Below are 13967 nucleotides of genomic sequence, written 5' to 3'. Positions count from 1 at the left end.
AATAATCAGTGATTGACACGTGATTGAAGTTATCATCGTCAACAGTCGGCTGTGAGCGAAGCGTGTCGGCGGCAACGCTCGCGCACGCGACCGTTACACGTTAATGATCCTTCCACAGGTTCCCCTACGGAAACCTTGTTACGACTTTTACTTCCTCTAAATGATCAAGTTTGGTCAACTTCCCAGAAAACGCCGACGGCCGCGAAGCCACCGCGTGTCGGTCCGAAGACCTCACTAAATCATTCAATCGGTAGTAGCGACGGGCGGTGTGTACAAAGGGCAGGGACGTAATCAACGCGAGCTTATGACTCGCGCTTACTAGGAATTCCTCGTTTATGGGGGATAATTGCAAACCCCAATCCCCAGCACGAAGGAGCTTCAACGGGTTGCCCGGGCCTCTCGGCCAGGGACAACATGTTGATTCCTTCAGTGTAGCGCGCGTGCGGCCCAGGATATCTAAGGGCATCACAGACCTCTTATTGCTCAATCTCGTGCGGCTCGAAGCCGCCGGTCCCTCTAAGAAGAATTTTAATAAGCCGCCAGTGAGTTGCGCGACCCTGAAGCCGCGCACACCTAAATGACGACGCCTATTTAGCAGGCTAGAGTCTCGTTCGTTACCGGAATTAACCAGACATATCGCTCCACCAACTAAGAACGGCCATGCACCACCACCCACCGAATCAAGAAAGAGCTGTCAATCTGTCAATCCTTCCGTTGTCCGGGCCTGGTGAGATTTCCCGTGTTGAGTCAAATTAAGTCGCAGGCTCCACTCCTGGTGGTGCCATTCCGTCAATTCCTTTAAGTTTCAGCTTTGCAACCATACTCCCCCCGGAGTCCAAAATCTTTGGTTTACCGGAATCTGCCCGCCGAGCCATTGTAGTAACGTCGGCGGATCGCTAGATGACATATTTACGGTTAGAACTAGGCCGGTATCTAATCGCCTTCGAACCTCTTACTTGCGTTCTTGATTGATGAAAACACCTTTGGCAAATGCTTTCGCTGATGTTCGTCTTGCGACGATCCAAGAATTTCACCTCTAACGTCGCAATACGAATGCCCCCAGTTATCTCTATTAATCATTACCTCGGAGTTCTGAAAACCAACAAAATAGAACCGAGATCATATTCTATTATTCCATGCACGAAATATTCAAGCGGCATTTTGAGCCCGCTTTGAGCAATCTAATTTGTTCAAAGTAAAATTGTCAGCCCATCTCGACACTCACTGAAGAGCACCGCGATAGGATTTTGATATTGAACCGGCGTTTTACCGCCAGCTCACCGACGATATGCTCCGCAGACGTGTCAGTATCACCGCGGATGCGATGCACCGACAGCGCGGCGCACAAATGCAACTACGAGCTTTTTAACCGCAACAATTTTAGTATACGCTATTGGAGCTGGAATTACCGCGGCTGCTGGCACCAGACTTGCCCTCCAATTGTTCCTCGTTAAAATATTTAAAGTGTACTCATTCCGATTACGAGGCCTCGTAAGAGTCCCGTATCGTTATTTTTCGTCACTACCTCCCCGTGCCGGCAGTGGGTAATTTGCGCGCCTGCTGCCTTCCTTCGATGTGGTAGCCGTTTCTCAGGCTCCCTCTCCGGAATCGAACCCTGATTCCCCGTTACCCGTGACAACCATGGTAGTCGCAGAAACTACCATCGAAAGTTGATAAGGCAGACATTTGAAAGGTGCGTCACCGGTACTGGACCCTGCGATCGGCAAAAGTTATCCAGATTCATCAAAATTAACGACTTCGGACGCGAGGCCCTCCGTCGATTGGTTTTGATCTAATAAAATCACTCATCCCATCACTGGTCAGAGCTCTGATTGCATGTATTAGCTCTAGAATTACCACAGTTATCCAAGTAACTGAGTAAGATCTAAGGAACCAAAACTGATATATTGAGCCATTCGCGGTATCGCCTTAATACGGCTTGCACTGAGACATGCATGGCTTAATCTTTGAGAAAAGCATATAACTACTGGCAGGATCAACCAGGGAGCTGCTGCAAACAACGAATGTTGTGGCGCTCAGCGCGTCATGCGTCGCGATCTCCCCTTAGGGCGTCGCGACTATGACATCTTGAACATATCGTGAGATATCCGTTCGCGCACTATATACTATATATCTCAAAAGCATACGGTGCGCGTTGAACGAATCATAAATCGGCGATGGGCCGATTGTATGTTATGAAAGTTCAGTAACGAGAGTCCCTTCGGGTAATAATAAAAATGATGACACGCAATAGAAGCGGTATCAACGTATTAATATCGGTACACGTCGTGATTACAAATCGGATCGACGCTCGGTGCTTGAGAGGAGCGTGAACGTCTCGCACGCGTGAAATGCGCGACGCGTTCCGGCTTGCGGGCCCTCACGTTAAAAATCTTAACAGAGGGAAACCGTCGAAGCCCAGTCGGCGTCTTGGTGCGCGCAAAAAATTTTCACGATCGCTTTCAACGTGACGAGGATCGCCGCAGCGTATGATACCATAGAAAGAGTGAAGAGAGAAATTATGAGAAACGAAATTTTAAACGAAAAAAACCTTTCAAATCATCAAATCAAATATCATCCGCATAGGGAAACTCGAAAACGCTCGATCGACACAGCGCGGTGAGTCTGTCTCATTTTTTATATTGTAAAAAAGAACATTTAAAACAACGCGCGACACAAACACAGACACACAGCTGCCCCGAGAGTACCGTATTGTTATATCATCGTTATCATTGCGCGCATTCACAAACTTACTCAATTATAAATATATATTAAATAAAATATGAATGAGTTTTTCACTCTTTTTACAAGAAAAAACTTGAGCGGCGTTCAATTCGGCGTCGTGAACCGTTCGCTACGGACTCGACTCTCGACGCCGACTGCCGTATGTGTGGTGCACGCGAACGATATGAACGTGTTAACTCTGATATGTGAATAAAGTGATTTTGATTTGATTTTACTATTTATTAATTACATAATATTAAATATGCATTGCGGCTTCGAAGAAAAAAAACGATCTTTTATTTTTTTTTTACTTTTTTAATAACGAGTACGATCATTTTCAGTTATAAACGCGCGACATGTACATTTCATTTTCCCTCCGAAACCAAATAAAAAACCTCCGAAAAAAAATATATTTCAAATCAAATCAAAATTCTTTCTTACTTACTTACTTACTTACTTACCTATTTACTTACTTACTTACTTACTTACTTGCTTACTTACTTACTTACTTACTCACATTCGTTTTTCGCGATTTTTAGCAAAACGGTAGGTTAGTTTTATCATAAAAGTATCTCGGACAAAAATTTTAGATCGTTAAATTATCCATTAAAAATGTATCAATACTTAGTATTACATTCAAAAAGTTAGTTTCCACGCCACCTATGAGGTAGTGTACTTAGCGCGTTTTTATAAGTTTTTGAATAGTTATTATCTCAGAAACGGTGGCTCGTAGGAAAAAATGTATCGGTACATTTTTTATAGATAATTTTATGATCTACACTTATTGTCTGAGGTATTTTTATGATAAATTAATAATTTATTTTATTTAATTAAAAAAAAAAAAAAAACGGACAGAACATGCTATTATTAGGGGACACGAATATTGGTCAAAAACTATAATGTTCTGGTGTACAAGGAACAAGAGAAGGATGGGAGGTGGGCCCACAAGAAGATCTATTGATGGAATAAAGGCCACAGCGGGAAGTACCGCCTCGGAGTTTGGCGTTCTTTTACAGTGCGGTTTTAAATGAACTTTCTTCCACGTACTACCAAGCTGTGGAATGAGCTTCCTTGTGCGGTGTTCCCAGGGCGGTACGACATGGGTACCTTCAAAAAAAGCGCGCACACCATCCTTAAAGGCCGGTAACGCTCCTGTGATTCCTCTGTTGCTGCAAGAGAATAAGGGCGGCGCTGATCACTTAACATCAGGTGACGAGTACGGTCGTTTGTCCTCCTCTACCATAAATAGTACATTTTCAATTTTGGAAATGGACAGAGGAAAATGGTTACATGTTGAAAAAGGGACACAGACGGATTTCGAGGCAGAAGATTAGTTTAAGCATCAGTGTATGTCTTAATATTATTCTAATATTAGCTTAAGGCATAATTATCATTATTATTATCTTTATATATATAATTCTTCTGTATGTGTGTTGACAGTGAACTCCATATATAATTCTCCTGCTCATGTGTATGTTAGTGAACACATTCTTACGGCTGGACCGATTTTTAAAATTTAAGACGTGTGTACAGGACAACGTCTGTCGTGTCCGCTAATCTTATATATAAAATTCTCGTGTCACAATGTTAGTTACCTTACTAGTCCGAAACAGCTTTACTGATTTTTACCAAATTTTATATGCATATACAGTACGTTTGAGAATCGGCTAATATCTATTTTTCACCACAAATATTTTTTTAAATTTGTGTTAATATCTTGTTAATTTGACGACTCATATAGCCCAGTGGTTAGTCTTATGTTAAAAGTTACAACGTCACAAAGTTAAAACAAGAATAATTGTTATAAATTCTTAATTTAGCTTAATTCATCAAGCGACGAATTATCTATATATAATATAGTTCCTGTTCCTGTGCATTAGATTATAGTTTTGTTTTTGTCAATTCGCTATTCGGTCCTCCATTCAAGTAAGTGAGATATCCGTCCGGGGAGACCGGCAGGGAGCGCCGCGCTCCTCGCGCTCGGCGGTACTCGTTATTGGAGAAAACAAGTAAGTGAGATATCCGTCCGGGGAGACCGGCAGGGAGCGCCGCGCTCCTCGCGGAGGACTGAGGAATCGACCGTACCCGCTATTGGGGCCGACCGTACTCGCTTTTGGGGCCGATCGTACTCGCTTTTGGAATTTGCGCAGCGCGCCCAACACCACCGGAGCCGCCGCCGCCGCCGACGGCGATGTACACTTATTATCACAACACTCAACTCGACATAATAACCTGAAAATGATCGTACTCGTAGGCGCCGTGTACAACAACCACGTCTTTCAACTATAATAAATAATAATATATTGTTAAATTTTATAATCATGAGAAATCGCGTGACGCGTCCGTTACGACGAAATATCATGATAATATTATATTATTATGTTATTATAATATTATGTTGGCTGTTGTTCGTTTGCACACACACAACTCTGCTCGGCGACGATGCGTCCTCGGACAAATCACCTGGCGTAGGGCTGAGTCTCAACAGATCGCAGCACGACGCTGCTCTACCGAGCACAACAGCCAGGAACGTAAGTCGTCTACAGACTATTCCGAGCCCCGACATCGAACTGAGGTAAATTCGAAACTTCGACGCCGTGGTGCACGTGTTAATACCGCTCGCACCGTTCGTCGCGTTCCAAATGGGCTTCGACGTCGCGTCTTACGAATAAAACGCGACTAGTAAAGTCACATTGCTTAGAGCCTCCCGACACTCGGGGCTTCACAGTGAGTATATCCTTGCCGGATTCGGCTAGGCTGGCTTCGGCCTTAGAGGCGTTCAGGCATAATCCCGCGGATGGTAGCTTCGCACCACCGGCCGCTCGGCCGAGTGCATGAACCAAATGTCCGAAACTGCGGTTCCTCTCGTACTGAGCAGTATTACTATCGCAACGACACGCCATCAGGAGGGTAAAACTAACCTGTCTCACGACGGTCTAAACCCAGCTCACGTTCCCTTTTGATGGGTGAACAATCCAACGCTTGGCGAATTTTACTTCGCAATGATAGGAAGAGCCGACATCGAAAGATCAAAAAGCAACGTCGCTATGAACGTTTGGCCGCCACAAGCCAGTTTTCCCTGTGGTAACTTTTCTGGCACTACTTGCTAAAAACTCTTTATACTAAAGGATCGATAGGCCGTGCTTTCGCAGTCCCTATGCGTACTGAACATCTGGATCAAGCCAGCTTTTGCCCTTTTGCTCCACGCGAGGTTTCTGTCCTCGCTGAGCTGGCCTTAGGACACCTGCGTTATTCTTTGACAGATGTACCGCCCCAGTCAAACTCCCCGCCTGGCAGTGTCCTCGAACCGGATCACGCGGGAGTTGTACGTTGACGAGCGTTGCCGCCACGTCGCCACTCTGCACGCTTTGAACGAAACACCGTACGCCCGCCGATATTATCGACCGCGCACCGCTTCCGCCCAACCGAGAAAGTAATGAAACAATGAAAGTAGTGGTTTTTCAGCGACGACCGCGAACGATCTCCCACTTATGCTACACCTCTCATGTCTCCTTACAATGCCAGACTAGAGTCAAGCTCAACAGGGTCTTCTTTCCCCGCTGATTCTCCCAAGCCCGTTCCCTTGGCTGTGGTTTCGCTAGATAGTAGATAGGGACATAACCCACCTCCTTCCCATGGTCTTACCGACCTTTCGGTCATCAAGACCTTGGAACGGACTGAAACAGCGGGAGATGTACAGGATTTGAGGTCCGGCACATTTTCTTGACTCCCTACAAGTTCTCTTTTTTAATATGCGTCCCTAGATGGCCCTCTCCCCCTTTCTGGGGGCGGCCGACCACAGATACGGCTTCTTCGTCGCCGGGCTCTCCTTCTTCCTAATCTCCTCTTCTTCTCTTGGTCTTCCTTTCTCTGTCTTCGTCACCGTCTTGGTTTTCCCCTCCATCACTCTCCTGACACGGTACCAACTTGCGGTATATCTCATCAGCCTGGAGAAATTCTCCTCAGAGGATACCAAGTCTCCGTAATAAACTGGTCTTGTTCTTGTCCTCGTTAGATGGTCCAGCATTTCGCCTCTTGCTTCCTCATACAAGCTACAATCCCACAGCACGTGGTCGCGGTTCTCGTCCGTCGCGCCACATGGACATGTGCCGTCCCCTTTTAGCCCCAAGTCCCTAAGCTTGCTGTTAAACTGCCCATGCCCCGTCAACAGCTGCGACGTGTAATGGTCGGGATGCACCCACGACGCCAGGAGTCTTTCCCCGACACATGGGAAGAAATGTCTGAGTTCGCCACCTCTCTCCTCGCGTTCCCAGCGCTCCTGCCACATGTACACCACTTCGGAGTGGATGTCCTTCTTTAATGACGCAAGCTCCTGTTTAACCCTATCGCTCCTGGTCGCCTCGATCTTGCCCGCACGATAAACTTCCAGGTCTGCCGGAAGTAACCCTGCTAAAACTGGCAGTGCGGCCGTGCTCGTGGAGCGGTACGCCTTGGTGAGCAGCACCAACGACGTTCGTTGAGTCCTGAGCAACCGACTCGACACCACATGCAAAAATGCCCTGTGATACCAGGTGCTCGCCGCGTAAGTCAAGGTTGCCACGAATGTCCCTCTATACAAGTGCTTAAGTGCCTTGTATCCTATGCCCCAAGAGGTTGAAGATTCCCTAGCCATTTTGCCGAAACACTTCGCGGCTCGCTCCCCGATATCCAAGGCGTGATCTGCAAATGATCTCTTACCATCAATTGTGATGCCCAGTATTTTTACATTATCTACCGCTGTGACAGATTGCCCGGTCATTCTGATGACCGGAGGTCGCCTGAAAGTTTCCTTTAAAGTTATAGACTTCGTTTTCCTGGGAGAAAAACTCAGCCGGTTTCTGAGCCCCCAGTCTGTGATTTTCTCAAGCGCCACCCGAGCATTGGCCTCGATATCCGCCCTGGAGTCCGCCTCTATAAGGAGCGTCACGTCATCCGCATACGCTACCATCCCCACCCCTGTTGGCATGCTCGTTTCCAAAAGGTCGTTCAACAACACGTTCCATAAAGTCGGGCCGAGCACTGAGCCCTGTGGACACCCCATAGTAGAGGTTTTCCACACTGCATCGGCTCCAACGAACATACCTACTCGTCGGTTGCGAAGTAGGAACATAGACAACGGTAGATGTTGGGTGGGCAGCCTCCCTGCTTGTACTTAAGCAGTACCATTGGCCACCACGCGTTTTCGAAAGCCCCAGATATGTCCAACGTGATCGCGTGTACGTACTTGTGTGTGCTGGTGTTCACTGTTAATTGAATAGCGTTCAGTGCCGTTATCGTGGACCTCCCTTTCATACACCCATGTTGACGGGTTGATATGCGACTGTACAGACCCGGAGTACATTCGCATATCAACTGCTCAAGCACCTTACCCAGTACTGGCAAGAGGGTGATAGGTCTATACGCCTTTGGGTCAGTCGCCTTCCCATCACCCTTTGGCAGTACTATCAAACGGCCTTCCTTCCATACATCGGGAAACACGCCCTCTTCTATACACTTACCGTACATTACAGTCATCTCGCTCGCGGCCACCTTCCACGCTGCTTTTACTATCCGAGCGGTGATCCCATCTGTACCCGGCGCCTTGTTCTGTAGGCTCCGGATAATTTGGCCGATCTGTTCCCTGGTGGGAGGGCCCACCGTTCGACCACTGGGCACGCAAGCTGCCACCAGGCGCACCTGTACATGATAGTCGGAGTCAGCCGCCCTGTCGTCGTCCGGACACATCACTGCCAGTATCACTCCCATAGCGCTGCGGATGCCAACAGCGTAGCCTTGCACAAGCTTCAACCCATTAATGACGTTCGCGGGCGGGCGCACCCTGCCGGTAGCAGCCCGGTACGCCATGCCCCACGGATCGTCATTCCCACTGTCGGCTAATTTCGAGAAGTGGTTGGTCTCCGCTTCCCGCATAGACTTCCTATATATCGTACGTGCTCGATGGAAGCGTCCTTTGCAGATTTCTTCTGCCAGTCCGCCCGCGCGCCGAGACTGCTGCCATTCCCGACGCAACCGTTTGTGCTCCCTACGAAGGCGATCAAGTTTTCTTGACCACCATTCGTGACCCCGCACCCGATTTTTCCCCTTGTTTACACCTAAACACTCCCCAGCTGTACGATCGAGCGTCGAGACGAACTGCTTGCATAGTTCTTGTGCTGGCTTTCGGTAGTCCAGCCTACCTACACGCCACGAGAGTGTTGTACAAAACCGATCCCAGTCCACACTTCGATCCCGGTACCTCGTTGGCTCTCTCCCTAGCTCTAGCTCTCCCTGGTGCCGTGCGGCTGATGGGTCGTCCTTTGCGATGGAGAACGTTATGAGCTGGTGGTCGCTTGTGCTCTCTTCTTCCCTGACTTTCCAGTGTGTTAATGGGACCCCTATGGTCGTTAATGTGACATCGATGTTGGAGGAACCGTTAATCGTCTTGAAAGTATCCGGTTCCCCCGCCTTATTGTGCACGAGGAGCCCCCTCGAGAGTATAAAGCTCTCCATCGCTGTCCTCCTCCTAGATATCCCTGCGCCTCTTCCCTCGAACTGCTCACGGCGACTGTGTCAAAGCGGCGAGTGGGTATTGGTATCGGCCTCGATGACAACTTGTTTTCCCCGGAGGACTTCTAGTACGCGGTCCAAGTGGTGAATGTGGATGTCAATGTTCTCGCTATACTGGAAGTACGCCGATAACACGTAGATGTCGCCGCCGTCCCCCCGGAAGTGTGCTACTAGACAGTGCGATGTTGAAAGTTCCGGCAGGATCAATCCCGCTATCCTGGTGCTGTTTAGGTAGATACCTGCCTTCCCTTCGTCCGTGCACTGCAGCAGCCCCTGCAGCTGGGACCTCCCATATTGTTCTTGAACAAGAACGATATCGAGACCCAGTCTGTGGGCGATTTCCGGAAGTTCCGCCGTCGCCGTTGCCGCTCCCTGGAGATTTATCTGCCCGACGTTCACATATCTGTGGTAAGCAGCCATAGTTGGTTCGTTGCCCTCTTCTGCGCCGCTATTCTGGCCGGACAAGTTAGCGCTGCGGTCCTGTGGTCGTCGCCTACCTTCCCTGCTTTGACACAGGTGGCGCCTCCTTCTTCGACTTGCACTCCTTATGGCCATACCCGACGTCACCGCACTTACTGCAAGTCTCCTTCTCTGCTTTGCAGTGCTTCATGGAGTGCCCATACCACTGGCATTTTGCACAGCAGGTGATGTCCAGGAAGTCCCTCACTAAACATCGTTCCCAGTCGATGTAGACTCTCTCCCTGGACATTAAACGATCCCTCCACTTAGCACTGCATGCCAGCATTTCAGTGGTGCAGGAGTCCTCTTTTGTCTTCTTATAGAAGGCCACCTTGGGAAAGCCTTCTTTGGGGTCCACATCGTTGAAATTCTGGGTGCGGAGCGCGCCCAGCAAGTCTTCTCCGTCCTTCACATGCCCGCTCACGTTCAAAATTTCAACTACCGGCGTCTTTTGGCCCGTCTCTTGCACCTTAAAGTTCGCCGGCATGGCCTTTCTGATTTTTTCTATATCCTCTCTATTCCTTGTCTGGAGGACATCTCCTGCGTTCCCCACTTTGCGCAGACGTGCCACCTGCAGCTTCATGGTATGTGGGTTTATTGCCTCCTTTAGAACGGCCTTGGTCTCCTCGGCTGTTTTAATGGAGCTGTCCTCCGATGGGTACACCGCTATTGAGGTACCCATACTCACTGGTTTTGGCTGTGTTGCTGTCCTCTCTGTTCGCAGCATGGTCGCGTACGTCTCCTTTTCCATTACAACCGGGACCCCCGCTTCTCCGCGGTAGGCCTTGGACTGCTCCGACGCTTTTAATAATCTGCCCGCGAGAGTGGCGACCACCACCGTGAGGCGCTGAACCTGGGTTCCAATTAGCCCCAGGTCTGACTTGTTGAGCTTATTTGTTGGGCCCGTTGCCGCCGACATTATGTTGCTCCCGGCCGTATTTGCCAGCTCAATAAGCTCCTCGAAGTCTTGCTCCCTCATTGATTTTGGTTCCGCCTCCTTCTCCTTTTCCTTTAACTCCCTCCTGGAGCTGCTAGCTACCGGCTCCAACCGGCGTCGGATTGCCTCCTGCAGCTCCTCAGGTGACTGTAGCGGGCGCTTCTCCGCATCCTGGCTCACCTCAGCCCCGCTGCTGAATCCTCCTGGAGGTGTCCTAGCCAAGGATTTCCTTGGCGTGAAGAGCGCTAACGCCTCAAGCTCCTCCAGCTCCTTCCGCTTCTCCTCAACCGCCTCCCGAAGGAGGCGCTCGGAATCCTCCATACTTGCACGTCAAAAAAATACGCAAGCAACAAATAAAATACACGCAAGAACAAATAAAAGGCAAAAAGAATCCTATAGCTACACTGAGTCCTGTCTCTTCCCTAACACTAACTAACTAAAGGCTCAATATCTACCTAATACCTAACACTAAATAATTCTTATAAGCTATCTAAATAATGTGAAGTCATTAAAGTATAATAAAAACACAAAAGAATATCAAATAAACAAAGTCATTAGCTAATTACTGCAAAATATGGTCCAACAAAAGAAATAACGTAAACAAAGTAATTAGCTAATTAGTGTCATAAATCACTGATAAAAATATGCACCTGTGGCTCCACCCACACTGCTTACAGTGGCGGACGTCGCGCTCAAGCTCCACCCACACAACGCAATTGGTCGAGAACACAACGAATCACAGAAACTTAGGGGGCCACTAACGCAGAGAGCACAAAACACGTCCACTCGCTCGAGAGCCGACGACGAGAAGTAGATAGGGACAGTGGGAATCTCGTTAATCCATTCATGCGCGTCACTAATTAGATGACGAGGCATTTGGCTATTTTCCTCCCGCTTCGTCGGTGTTTCGTGACCAATCCATTTTGATCATTAAGTTTTCACAAAAGGATTACTTGTAATCATTATGGATCCCCGAGGACACCACTGTCCCCCCCCCACTGACGTTGCAAAAATTTCGCCGTGGTTCGGTTCGATGTCTCTACTGGGGACCAGTCTCCTGAGTTTTGCAACCCAGGGTAAGAACTGGCGGGAAGAACCAGCGGGTCCGGCGTCAACTCTTACCGCAGGAGCCCGGGCCCTGACTCTGGCCGATCGCTCAAGCGGTTCTCGGTCATCTGATTGAACCGCGTCCAATTCATACACGACCCTCTCAACGCAACAATCGAAACGCTATCGAAGAACAACTCCTTCAGCCGCAGCAGTTTCTTAAGATCCATATAGGATGCTCTGCTCCATACACCGCGCCAGGATATGGTGCAAGAGGTAACGCTGATCTTTGCTGCTCCGTGCAGTCCCAAACGGCTGCGTACCCTCTCGATCAAGTCCCCGTGTTCGGCATATTTATTACGCTTCTCACGATGGGCTTGATCGAGCGGGCGATGGCCGGAGACTACCTGTGCGTCAACGATAACTCCCTCACCATCCCTTTTGCAAATGATGTCCGGCTTCCTAAGTCCTTTATCACCAGTCTGGACGTGGGGCTCCAGTTCAACGGTCCACCCTTGCTCCGATAACGCCGAGGCGAGTATCTTCACTACCCTGTTGTGTCTTTCTATCCGGTCGCCATGTGTTCTGAAACACTTTTGTATTATATGAGCCGTCGTCTCCCTGAGTCATAGTTACTCCCGCCGTTTACCCGCGCTTGCTTGAATTTCTTCACGTTGACATTCAGAGCACTGGGCAGAAATCACATTGCGTCAACACCCGCGAGGGCCATCGCAATGCTTTGTTTTAATTAGACAGTCGGATTCCCCTTGTCCGTGCCAGTTCTGAGCTGACCGTTGAACGGCGGTCGTACAGTACCGCGCCGATCGCGCACGAGACGAAACCGACGCGAACTTACGGCTAGGAAGATCCGCGAAAGGCCGGAACGCGGGTCCGGATTCAGCACGACGCGCGAGACCACCTTGCGATGGAGACACGCGCGAGCATCGACCAGGCCCGGCACCGGTCGCTTCCGCTTCCCGTCCAAACCCGACACGCCCCGGTCCTCAGAGCCAATCCTTATTCCGAAGTTACGGATCCAATTTGCCGACTTCCCTTACCTACATTATTCTATCGACTAGAGGCTCTTCACCTTGGAGACCTGCTGCGGATATGGAGCCGGCGCGACATCTCCACGTACATCCCTCACCTGAATTTTCAAGGTCCGCAGAGAGTATCCGGACACCGCCGCAAATGCGGTGCTCTTCGCGTTCCGAACCATATCTCCCTTCTATAGGATTCCATGGAACTCGAACGCTCAGGCAGAAAAGAAAACTCTTACCGGACCACTCGGCGGCGTCTTCAGGTCACTTTGGGTTACCCTGTCGTACACTCGCTTGAGAAACGAGAGAACGATTATTGAAACGGTTCCGCTGCCGGGTTCCGGAATAGGAACCGGATTCCCTTTCGCTCAAAGGGCGTTATTTATCATATACACAAAATATATATAAACACGCCGCATCGACATAAGATCTCTCCTTGAGCTTAGGATCGACTGACTCGCGAGCAACTACTGTTCACGTGAAACCCTTCTCCACGTCAGTCCTCCAGGGCCTCGCTGGAGTATTTGTACTACCACCAAGATCTGCACCGACGGAGGCTCCAGGCGGGCTCACGCCCAGACCCTTCTGCGCACTCCGCCGCGCACGTCCTACTCGTTACGGCATAATACGCGTTCTCTCGCGATCTCGCTTGGTTCAGATTCGATGGTGACATCTTCGCCATCCTGAGACCGGTTATAGTCTACCCTTTTATTGTTTGATCTTCCTTTACATGACTTACATACCCATTTATTTCTGATTCTCGAATCAGGACTGATATTGTTGCACTGTCGGTGATATAGAATAGAACACTTACTGCACTTAGAACTGTCAGCCACTGCGAAGAATTTCCCACAATCAGGACACTTGTTAGGCATTATTTGTTTAAGAAACTACTTAATATAATAATTATGATGTCAGAACGTGTAACACTTTCAAAACAAATGTTGTGGGTACTTTAAAATAATTCAAAGTGCAATATATTTATGTACAAATCCCAAAAATATCCCACTAACTAAGGTATTAAAACACTTAATAGGGGCGTACCAATCGTATATTCACCAGTTACATAATAAGTAAGGTCACAGTTCTATAATAAACTTAGATAATGCGTCCTTGATGGCTTAGGGCGACATCTATGAACAATATCAAACTGTAATCGGTTACAAACCCTAACATACCGGCCGCCATGGACGTAGTCCAGCCAAAACAACAAT

At 48.7% G+C, this 13967-nt stretch overlaps 1 long non-coding RNA gene and 1 other non-coding gene across 2 annotated transcripts in view; both read right to left on the bottom strand.

Annotated features, from left to right (window-relative positions):
* Positions 1–6382, bottom strand: part of LOC126970498 (uncharacterized) — a 9418-nt gene extending 3036 nt beyond the window's left edge. Inside the window, exon 1 of the long non-coding RNA XR_007730649.1 lies at positions 5825–6382. This is a non-coding gene — a long non-coding RNA (uncharacterized LOC126970498). The remainder of the gene's footprint in view (positions 1–5824) is intronic.
* On the bottom strand, positions 102–2007 carry LOC126970745 (small subunit ribosomal RNA). Its single transcript, XR_007730694.1, has one exon. It is a non-coding gene; the product is annotated as a small subunit ribosomal RNA (ribosomal RNA).
* Positions 6383–13967: the final 7585 nt, after the last annotated feature.

Source organism: Leptidea sinapis, chromosome 21 (assembly GCF_905404315.1).
Source record: "Leptidea sinapis chromosome 21, ilLepSina1.1, whole genome shotgun sequence".
NCBI classification, from domain to species: Eukaryota; Metazoa; Arthropoda; class Insecta; order Lepidoptera; family Pieridae; genus Leptidea; species Leptidea sinapis.
Note: the sequence above shows the minus strand (reverse complement) of the source record. Positions and strands in the feature narration are given on the sequence as shown.